A 12,299-nucleotide genomic window follows, 5' to 3' on the forward strand; every position below is an offset into this window, starting at 1 on the left:
TCTCTAAGCAGAGACCTAATAGATTATTTCTTCCTGAGCTGTGAACAGCCGAAAGGATAAATGTCACCTCTCACAGGCGAAAGGATTCCCTGTTGAGTTCCACTGAAACAGTGGGAAAACTCTAGGGATCATTTGTGTGTTTGTGGGGAAAGATCCTCTTGGATAAGGTAGCTAGTTCCGAGCAACATCCTTGACTGCTCTGCCTTTCGGGTCCCAAGGCTAGTGTCTGGACTTGTAATGCCAACAGAACCTTTCAGTTGCTGTTGGTTCAGTTGTTGGTTTTAGTTGTTGTTCAGTTGTCCTTGTCTGCACACAGGGGTCATTCATTCAGTCGCCACACTGACTAGGTGTCTAGGCTGTTGGCAATGGCAGTGGAGACAGTAAAGACATAGCCTGATGTGGTGGCAGGGGTGGTCTGCATGGTCCTAACTAACTATGCAGGGCCTGTTGTGTAGATTGTTTATGCCCAATCTAGGTCAGAAGAGTGCCACAAAGTGACCGGATGGCAGCCATGCCCAGTGCACCCATGTGATTACAGTTTTACAGAGTCATCAGTGGGCACACCCCTGAGTCCTGGACCTTAAGCCACAGAAGGAGCCAGACAGTATAGGTCACTCGGTCCCTGCTAATAAGTTAGCTTGTAGAGTCAGCTGATCCCTTGGTATTTCATCTGGACCCAATCTTTAATATACCATTTCCAGTAAACCACAAAATTCTGTTGTGCCTGTCTTTTTTTAACCCAATTGTGTTGCAGATTGAAATACCCAAGACTGGAAGATTATAAAACCACAAAAATTTGTCTGACAGCTCTGCAAGCTAGGGAGTCCCAAGTTGGTCAGGTTGCCAGCAGGTTTGCTGTCTGCTTTCAATGTGGTATCTCCTGAAGATGGTGAGATGGTTCAGTGGGTCAAGGTGTTTGCCACTAAGCCTGATGACCCAAGTTTGAAGCTTAGAACCTACGATGTAGAAAAAAAGCTGACTCCAGAAAGTTGTCCTCTGACCTCTATATAGGTGCCCGAGCATGCTAAACCATGCCCGTCTGTTGTAGCACACTCTTGGTACCCTCAGTATTGTACCAAGCTCTTAGCTCTTAGGCGGGGTGTGGCTAATAGCTCTTAAGTCCCCTCAGTATTAGAGCAAGCTGTGTTTCATAGTTCCATAGAGGTTGCAGGACGGTAGGCAGGAGGGTTGAGGAGAACTTGACCGAATGGGATAGTCAAGTTGGAGGAAGGACAGAGATGAGAGCAAGGAAAGAGATATCTTGCTTGAGGGAGTCATTATTGGGTTAGCAGAAACCTGGCTCTAGAGACATTCCCAGGAATCCACAAGGATGACCCCAGCTAAGACCCTAAGCAATTGAGGAGATGGGGCCTGTAGTCAGACTGATGAATATCTTAAATATCACCATAGAACCTTCATCCAGCAACTGATAGAAATAGAGGCAGAGACCTGGATTGGAGCACTGAACTGAGCTCCCAAACTCCATTTGAAGAGTGGGAGGAGTGAGAATATGAGCAAAGAGGTCAAGACCATGATGGGTACACCCACTGAAACAGTTTACCTGAGCTAATGGGAGCTCACCAACTTCAGCCGGACTGGGAAGGAACAAGCATAGGACCAAACTAGTTCCTCTGAATGTGGTTGACAGTTGCATGGCTGGGACAGATTGAGGGGCCACTGTCAATGACACCTGGTACTGACTTTTTGGGAACCTATTCTCTTTGGATAGATACCTCCTTGCTCAGCCTAGATATAGTAGGGAGGGCCTTGGATCTTCCCCAAAGCAATGTGCCTTACCCTCTCTGAGGATTGGGTGGGGGTGGGGCTGGAGGGTGTGTGGAGGGAATGGGAGGAGGGGAGGGAGTGGGAACTTGGATTGATATTTTTTAAAAATCTAATTTAAAAAAATTACATCAAGGTTGTCAGGGTGATTCCCTCATTAAATACTAGCTACTATTCTCATGACCACTAGGTGGCGCCCACGCCTCAGCTCTTACGTGCTATATGAGTCCAGTGCTTGTGAATTTTCCAGGCTGCTGCTGTCCCTTAGGAATTAGTTCCACAGCTCTGGAATCTTGGGCTCTTATCCTGTGATGCCGTACATCTCCTTGGGATTTTGCCCAGAAGAAGGCTACTGTCAGATGCCCAGTCTTGAACCTTGAGAATTCAGAGCTATCCAGCCTCAGATGTTTTATTATAGCAACATAAATGGACCCCGTCCTTTTCACATACAAAATACATTCATTCCAAGTCTCCCAATTTAATTCTAGTGTTACCAAAATAAGATATGAGATTCAAATATTACTTTTAATGAGCCTTTGAAATCAAACAAGCTAATTTCTTTCGAACTAAGGTAAGACCAGCTTAAGACAGACATTCCCTTTTTAAAAGTCAGTGACAGTGAGAAAGAAGTGGAAGTCTACACAAACGTCCAAAGCCCAGAGTTACAAGAACTATGAGACTTAAGAATAACCACATAAGAACTCCTTGGTTCCATCCTTCAGGCATTCAGGGCAGGGTACTTAGGTGTCTAGGGCTCTGGAGGAGCCCACCCCCTTGACCACTAGGTGGCGCGCACGCAGCAGCTTTTACGGACCGGAGTCAAGCGTTTTCTGGCTTTCTGAGGTTGCAGTTGTAAGTTACAATGCTCATTCTTTCCGAAACCTGGAAGAGGCCCCGCCTCTAGCTCTGGGAAACCTCTTCCTTGTGGGGACTCTACAGTGGCACAACTCCTGGCTCCAGTAGACATTACTCTGTGGTGGCTTCACTTCTGCCGCCACTCTCTGCCCAGGACCTGCCTCTTGAAGGCATCCCTTGAAATCCAGAAGAACGTGTCACACTGACCCCACCTCACAGTCGGCTGGCCGGACACCTTGAAGGACAGTAGAACCAAGGAGGGCCACATAGGAATGTGGGTGCAGCTGAGGTATCCCAAGTTCCATAGCGCACCTGGTTTTATCCTGAGGAAAGTGCTAAGTTGCTCAAACTGGCCTCTAAGTGGTCATCCTCCTGTCTCAGCCTCTCAAGTAGCTGGGGTGACGGTCTTGCTTATGTGCCAACACACCTGGCTTCTCTTTTGATCGTAAATTCTGTCTTTAGCTTGTTGCCTTCTTTTATTGTACATTAAGCAATCAAATACTCCTAACAATTTCCTCAGATGTTTTGTGTTGTTTCCATCTCCACCAAATATCCTAGCTCGCTGCTTTTGCAGACTTTCGCCCACAGAATATCAGGGCACGAGAATAATTCTGCCAAGTTCACTGTCACTTTGAGAGGCCAGTCTTTCCTTGGGTTCCCCATACTGTGTTCCTCATTTCCGTCTCGGATGCACTCAGAATTGTCATTACCGTCCACGCTTCTGCCAACATTTGCATCAGAGACATTTAAGACATCTCTCAGAAGGGCTGGGTCCTCCCTGCAGCTCCCCACTTCTGAGCTGCCGCCATTGTCATCCGTAATGTTCCATCAGTAGAAATCTAGAGGCCCTATGTTGTGTACCTCAAACTCTTCCAGTCTGGCCAAAGCCATTGCCATGTTTGGGGGAGGTTACTGTAGCCACAGTACAAACATAATACTAATATCTTAGTTTGTGGTATTGTAATTAAATAGTGAAATGGAGTAGTTTGTTTTTTTTTTTAAAAAAAAAAAAAAAGTTCCTCTAAGGCTCTGCCCCTCTTTAGGGCAGCACAACAGAACCAATCGTATTAGCACAGGTGTGGGAGAGCCAGCCCCAAAACTGACCAAGGGAGAACTACTGTCCACATTTCCCATCTGGACCCAGGGTTATGACTTGGCCTGCCCCAACTTCCACCCCATCTATGATCTGCATGAAGCGAACTGACCCACAGATCAAAAGCAGCAGGATCTCCACAACGCAGGGCAGCATGGGGATGTCCAGGAAGGGTCCTAGTGAGGGCCCAGCATCGATCTTGTGGTGGAGAACAGGGGTCTCGAACCAGACCAATGCCTCTTTGTAATGAACACTTGCAAGGAGAGATGTATGGACAAAGGGAAATAAAGTGTTACTTGTTGGGTTGCACTGCAGCTTCCATGACAAAATTTATAATTCATTCCTTTTTTTTATTTTCTCATTTTATTTTCTTCCCTTTTTTGCTCTTAAATTTTGTTTTCTTGGGAGGGTGCAAAGGGATGGAAATGAATGAGATCAAGATACATACATGATGTGAAAAAAATTAAAAATAAATTAATAATAAATTTATTTTTTAAAAAATGTAAAAATTAATTAAAAATAAATCAATTAAAAATTGTTTCCCTCACTTTTAGAGGCTGAAAGCTTGAGGTGCTGGGATGCTCTGTGTTTGGTGAAGGCTTCTTTCTGCTTCCGAGATGGTGCCTGCTTGCTGAGTGCTCCTGAGAGGGGTTCACCCACATCAATTACTAATCAAGAAAATAACTCCACAGGATTGCCCACAGGCCAATCTGATGGGGTAGGGTATTTTCTCAATCAAATTCCCTTTCCTCAATTGACTCCTCTTATATCACACTGACAAAACAGAAACCGGGAAACACCCTCTAAAAGGGCCCTGGTCCCACATGTGAGGACTCCCTCCACCACTGCACGGGTCCCCAAGAACCCCAACTCTTAGGAATATCACACTTAGGAATATCAGCATAGGAATTTTGAGGGGATGATTTCTGAACAAAGTACGTTTTCTATGCCATGTGGGAACACAGCTTCCATCCTATCCCGCCTTTTCTCCCATGTAAAGCGACTGTGAGAAGCTTCCCCGACACTGAGCCTGCTGGAGGTCTTCACAACAAGACAACTTCATCTATAGCCCTGCCATCTGGGAGAAATGTGTGGGTGTTGCCATGTGCCCCACCCTGCCAGTCTTCCTGGCCTATCCTGTTCTCCAGTAGCACAGAAAAATCCCAATTCTCTGGAAGTTTCCGCTGTGTCCCCTGCCTTCAACTGCAGTGCTTTCCTCTTACTTCAGAAGGATAAATTCTGACATCCCCTCTCTCCCAGAGGATGTCCCAAACTACAAACACCAAATGATCATGGTAGTGGACCTGGTAACCAAGTTGGTGAGCAAACAGCCGACATATGAGTAATGTCCACAGCATGGTGACCCTAGACCAGGAAAAGATGCACCCTGGGGAAGGGAATGAGATGGTGTAAACTTCCATCCCGATACTCAAAGCAGCACAGAGTGTATTCCCTATGGGGTTTCTGGACTTCGCCGTTTTGTGTTTTTGGAGCATGGTTTGCCATGGGTGACTGACATCATGGGAAGGGAGACTGCTGTGCTCAGCTGTTGCCGCCCAGCTCTGAGTATAGGTGATTTGCCCTTAGCCCTGCCCTGCTCTTCCTATGGGCTGACAACCCGTTATTCTGGGTTCTCACAGACACCTTGAAAGCCTTTCTTTTGCTCTTTGAAGCATTTTGAATTAGTTTGGTCTCCTCCTATTCAGTTTAAAAACTATCCTAAGGAGACTTGGGACACTTTCCATTGATAAGGAATTATGAGTCTAGCAATAGAGTTTTACTAAATGGTGAAACATGATTCTCCCTTTTTAAAGCTTTTAAACTTAGCCAATAGAATGCAAAATAATGGTTTTCATTATTACATTTTCATACGTATATATCTCCATACTTTGCTCAGATTGATCCCTGCTTTCCTTGGCCCCCTTGGTGGGAACATGGATCTTCCATCCCAATAACCACTCTACTTTTATGTCTTAAAAATAATCTTGGTTCCACACTGAAGGAAGATGCTGTATTTGTCTTTCAGAGACTGGTTTGTTTCTCTTAACATGTTGATCTGCAGTTCCATTCACTGTTCTGCAAAAGACAGAATTTTATTCTTCTTTACAGCTAAGTAAACAGCATTGTACATACGTACCATAGGAACGTGACTGAAAAGGCAAATTATTTCCATGACTTTACTCTCTGGATAACAATTTTTAATTTTATTATGTTTTAACAAATTGTGTGTGGGTGTGCAGGTAAGTGGGCAGCCCCAGCGTGTTCACCACGTGCAGTGAACAAAGGGAGGCCAGAGACCTCACAGAAATAGAATCTCTCCTTCCACCATATGGGTCCAGGGGATCGAACCCAGGTCGCCAGCCTTGGTGACAGGCACTTTTACCCACTGAGCCATCTCGCTGTCCCCTAATATATTTTATTTTAGGCAAAATACCTCAAAGTCTAAACACAGTTCACAATAATCCATAAGCACTTTGAGTAATGTGAAACATTTAAACTTAAAAGCGAATTTTGTATGTCATAGTCTATATTCATATGTTAAAGAGAAATATGAACATTAACTTAAAATTTGCTCAAATAAGTATTGAATTCTCTTTTTTTTTCTTTTCCTTGTTTGTTTTGTGGTACTGGACATGGTAGCCAGGGTCTCATCCATGAACTGTCACTGAGCTACAAGCCAGGTCTTTTAGACTTGTTTCTAATAACTTATTTTTAACTGGTTACAATAACTCAAAATCACCAGACTGATCAAGGTTTTTTTTTTTTCTTTCTATAGTGGTATGAGGATGCTGGGTGACACTGAGCAATTTTGGGTCCTGGACTGCAGTTGTAGGTAACAAGGCAATCCTAGAAAAGTCTCTGTGAGTAAACCAGGTGGCCAGAGTAACCGAAGCCTCAAGAACAGGAAGACCAACCTCTTAGGGTTTCTTCTACAGACCGGAACACACATTACTCCTGCGGCTGCACTGCACAAGTTCTCCCTCCAGGTGGCAGCCATGCACCGCTAGCCAACAAACATGGCTGACTTCTGGGAAGCCCAGATGCCTGACAGTCACATGGCTTTTTCCTTTCCAGCCAGCTGTTTCTGCTCACTCAGGCAGCTAGAATTTCACAACTAAATAATGCCTGGAAAATAAACATGGAAAATCCAGTTGAGATTTTCCTCCTTTCTTGTCCCTGAACTTTCTTTCAACTGTCTCAAGTTAAGAGCATTGGGATTTTTTGTTTTGCCTGCTTCTGCCTCTGCTTGCACAACTAACTCCTTTTATTCTTGGTCTCTGCTCAGTGCTTCTTCTCTGGCCTCTGGATTTCTACTTTAGGCCAAAATTACTTCTTGTTTGACCAAGAGAACTTAGAAATGCTGTATACTTAGAGTCAATTTTATTATGGGTGGAGGAGGATGCACTGGGCAAAGATCTGGGAGGGAGATGCAGAGATTCTGTGGACTCTCTGGGCTTGTGGTGTGTTCGCTAAACCATTAGCTCTTGTCAAGCATGCATTTCAAGTGGCCATTCGTTTGGACTAAGTTCCTTAACTAGGCCCAACATACCAGACTAAAATTCAAAATGGAGTCCTTCATGTTAAAATTCACATTACCAAACTGAATCTAAGGTGCTTTCTGACTTTCCATTTAAAAAAAATAAAGAAGTGAAAGAGAAAGATCACAAGCAGACGTCCTAGGAAATCCTCTTTTAATCAGCATAAGACAAAGTTCTTCTGCTTTGATCCTTACAAAAAGGAACCTCAATCATTTTTCTCAAGTTTTGAACTTAGTCTACTTGGGACAGTCAACCTCAGGCCTAGAAACTCCCTGTTGGTATGTGATGATTCACCTCCATTAACAAATACCCAGATATGGCCAGAGGCCTTGATAATGAAAAACTAGAGAAAATCCCATCATGCTGGAAACTCCAGCAGTACTTAAGGTTTCTGTATGAAGATAGTAAGCCATGGCTCCATATCAGCAGGGACAGACTGGTCACTTGCTCAGAGAAATGAATCACTCAAGAGACAGATTGACATTTGGGGATGTCAAAGTTCCTACCCATCCTCTGGGTTAGCTACTATACCTGACAGATACACTTTGAACAGGGAATTTCAAATGCCCTGGGCTAGGATAGCAAGCCAGCATGTCAACTCTCTCTGAGGCGGGTCATGGTTCCACAGCCTTGCCCAGTATACTCATTACAGCACACAGTATTGTGAAATCTTCAATAGTGAAGTTGCTATGGTTTGGGTAGACACCCTGATGGCATGGGATGGGAAGTTGGTCCCCAATCCAACAGTATTGGGTCCTGAAGAGAGCTGGTAGGTCATGAGGACTCTGCCCTCACAAATGATTAATTCTGATCTCTTGTTTCTGTATCCTCCCATCTTCCACCATGAAATGATTCCAGAAGGCTATGACCTGACACAGCTTCTAGACCCAGACTTCACAGCCTTCAGAAGCATGTACCAAACAGGTTTTTGTTCATTAGGATAATCTTTCGATGTTACTCTGTTATTGAAGCCTAAAATGGCCTAACAGAGAAATGGCTTTTGGGTCTTACTTCATTTTTAACCTCTCCCTGTAGCATATGGTTAGCTCCAGGGCCTCCTAAATCTGCTGCTTGTTCAGGGGCACTGTGTGTGCCCAGGTGCCTTTGTAACCACTCCACTCACCTTTCACATAATCCCAGAGGATGCACGACATCTTTTGAGTTGCTTGGTATTGAAGGTGGGTTGAGTCAAAACTCTCCAAAAGCAAGTCTCTGGAAGGGGGCTGCTATTCACTAACTATGCAAAAAGATTGGTCTTGTAGCTGAAGATTGTGTACTCAGCCAATAGCAAGGTGAGCAGGCAAGGTCAGGCCCCAGAGGTGAGGAGGGCTGAGGCTTCGTAAATGTGGTGCTGTGGGGAATTCTAGGGTGGAAGTACAGAGAATGCAGAAGGAAAAAGAGGAACCAGAGAGGCTGGAATTTCATTAGATTTTCTTCCCCTGTTAACAGATCAATAGACACAAAATGCGACTGCTACGTGGCCAAGAACATGAAGAGTCGGGGACGAATGGGAGGTCTGAGTTGCTGCTAGGGTGTGTCCTCCCCACTTCCTGGAGGTCTGCTGTAGACTCTCCCTACCGTTTGATATTTTTCTCATAGTTCAACCCAGAATGTGGGTTTGGGGGGAAGACCACAAAGACGAGGTGCCACTGTCGTCATATCACATCTCATCACTATGAGTGGTTGTCATTGACGACGTCTTGTGGCTGAGGAAGTGATTTTCGTCTTCTTTACTGTAACTTTCCCACTCACAGTGGCAGACATAGCTCCACCATCCCATCCTGCGCTTTGTTGCTCCATTACTAATATCAACAAGATTCCAGGCTTGCAGAAGATCCCAGGCCTCTCTGACACTGACATCAAGTGAGAGGTGTCACGATTCATCCAGAGAAAGTCCCTTAGTTTCATCTCCCCCTCTAGGTAGTCACCTTGGCAGTCATGCCCGTGGGTTTAGAAATTTTGTATGAAATCCCAACATTAATTTTTAAATATTTCCAGAGATTTCAGAAAATTTCCTGGTACATTGTCGAAATGAACCTCAATCTTCCACAGGAAACTTTACATTATGACTTTAGTTGTCCAAATTTGTGGAGGCGAGTCTGACAGTTTGGTGTGTATACACAGTGTCAATGATGGCAGGAAACATTTTTATCTCCTTAAATATTAAAATATTTTGGATTAAGATATAGTACTTGTATGCACTCTTTGCTTGCAATCTGATATTTCAATATATGCGTGCAATAGGTGTTGACCAGATCATTTTTTGTGTTTGAGGACTTCAGGCTCATCTTGTCTAATTATGCATTAAACATATAACCGATTACTGTGAACTCTGGTTTCCCCACTGTGTAGAAGAACACTAGAACTTATTGATTCTGTTTTCTGGTAGCCATTATTCAGCCTTCCTCTAATTCTTAGTTCCTAGTGATGAGCGGTCTGCATCCAGGTTGACTTTTCACTTGTTCTTACTTATAAACAGGACATTCTGCCCAAATGCACAGGGCCAATTTGCTATAGACCAGACCTCTGACATTAGACACTGTGAGCTAAAACACACCTTTCCTCCATAAGTTGGCCTCTTATGTATCTTAGCCACAGCCATGTAAGAGTCATTAATTTAATAGCCTCAGCAACCCTTGCTGTTATTTGTGTAGAATTTAAAAAATAATAGTCATTCTAGCTAGTGTAAGATGACACAGGATTAATATCCAGAATATGGAAGGGACTTAAAAATCTCAGCAACAACAACAACAACAAAATAGTAATAATCCAGCTTTAGTAGTGGGGATACTATCAAGCTCTGCCTTGTTGATGACATCAGATTGTGTGAATTCCTTCAGCTCTTGCCCAAACCTCTGAATAAAATAACCCACTACCACCTCCAAATTCAAAATGGGCAAAGGACATGAACAAATACTTTTCAAGAAATTCCAGAAAGGCTTCTTTTGTCTCTGCCCCCATTCCCTGGGAACTCCACAGTCTTTGTGAGACTCACCCCTCCTTCCTTACACCATTCTTCTCTGCCTCTATTCCTTGGGGACTCTAAAGATCCTTATAGCATGCCCAGCTTTTCCCTCTCCCATAGACCTTCTCAATTCCTCTCACAACTCATCTCCATTCCTTTCTGTCAGTCCCAAATACCTAGAAACACTTTCTACCCAGGACCCCCAGTGGCCACATCTATCAGGGATTCAGAGGTACTCCCTACTAGGCAGCTCAGTCACCACACTCTACTAAGAATCAGAGAGGCGACAGAAAACAAAGAATAGAACAATAGAACACCCACCCAACAAAGACAAGACCAGATATCAACACCCAGGATTACATTCACTTCCTATCCAGACACCTAGACACCACATAAAATCACAATAATATCCCAGGACAATCAGTCTCCACCAGAGCTCGATGTTGTTGAAACATAAGACAAAAACTTTAAATAGGAATTATGAGCAAATTTATTAATGAAATCTGTGAAATTACAAATACGGAATGAAATGAAGAAACAGTTCAAGACATGAAGGTGAAAATGGAATCACTAAGGAAAAATCTAAACTGAGGTAAAATTGGAAAATACATACTAGAAAGAAAAGAAAATTTTAGGAAGTCAAGCAAAACTCTCAAAGATAGGCTTCACCAACACAGTACAAGCCATGCATGAAAGAATCTCAGGCACTGGGGAAAAAAAGGTAGAAGAAGCAGATATCTCAGTCAATAAAAATGTTAAATCTCAAAAAAATTCCAGGCACAAAGCATCCAGAAAATCTTGAACAGTATGGCAAAAGCATATCTATGAAGAATAGGAATAGAGGAAGGAGAAGAAACCCAGGTCAAAGGCACAGGGAAATATTGTCAAATAATCATTAAAGAAAATTTCCCTAATGCAATGAAGAAAGTACCTATTGAGGTACAAGAAGCGCCCAGAACTTCAAATAGACTGGATCAAAAAAGGAAGACTTATCACCACATAATAATTAAAACACTGTATGTATAGAACAAAGAAAGATTATAAAAAAGCTGTAAGACAAAAAAGATAAAGTATATAAATGCAGAACTATTAGAATAATACCTGACTTCTCAATGGAGACTTCAAAAGTCATTAGAGACTGGATGGGTGCTCTGCAAACTCTAAGAGACCCCAGATGCCAGCCCAGACAACTATATCCAGTAAAACATTCAATCACAATAAATGGAGAAAGAAAAACATTTCATAATACAACCAAATTTAAACAGTATCTATCAACAAATACAGACCTACAGAAAGCTCTAGAAGAAAAACTTCAGCCTGAAGAGGTTAACCATACTCAAGAAACACAATAAATAATTCCAGATCAGAAAATTAAAAGAGGGGGAAACCCATACCACCACTATCATAACAACAACAACAAAAATAACAGGGATCAATAAACACTGCTAATTGATAGCTCCCAATATCCCAATATTGGGGTCTCAATTCCCCCACATAAAGACACAGACAAGTAGATGGACATGAAAACAGGTTTTATCTGCATCCAAGACAACTGAAGAGGACTAAGCAGATACAAGTTGGAAGGAAAGAAGTCAAAGTATGTTTATTTACAGGTGATATGATAGCATACTAAAGTGACCTTCAAATTTCCACCAGAAAACCCTTACATCTGATAAACACTTTCAACAAACTATCAGGATACAAAACTCAGTAACTCAAAAAACCCAATAGTTTTCCTATATACAAATAAGGAATGTACTGAGAAAAAAATTAAGGAAACAATATCTTTCACAATAGCCTCAAAAAATATCTTGGGGAAACTAACCAAGCAAGTGAAAGACTTGTATCATAAAAACTTTAAGACATTGAAGAAAAAAACTGAAAAAGATACCCAAAGATGGAAAGTTCTCCCATGTTTATGGGTCTGCAGAATTAGTATTAAAAATAGCTATCATAGCAAAGCAATCTACGTATTCAATGTAATCCCATTCAAAACTCCAACACAATTCTTCACGGAAATGGAAAGGACAAATTTCAGGTTCACATGGAAACACAGAAAACCCAG

This window comes from Chionomys nivalis, chromosome 13 (assembly GCF_950005125.1).
Source record: "Chionomys nivalis chromosome 13, mChiNiv1.1, whole genome shotgun sequence".
NCBI lineage: Eukaryota > Metazoa > Chordata > Mammalia > Rodentia > Cricetidae > Chionomys > Chionomys nivalis.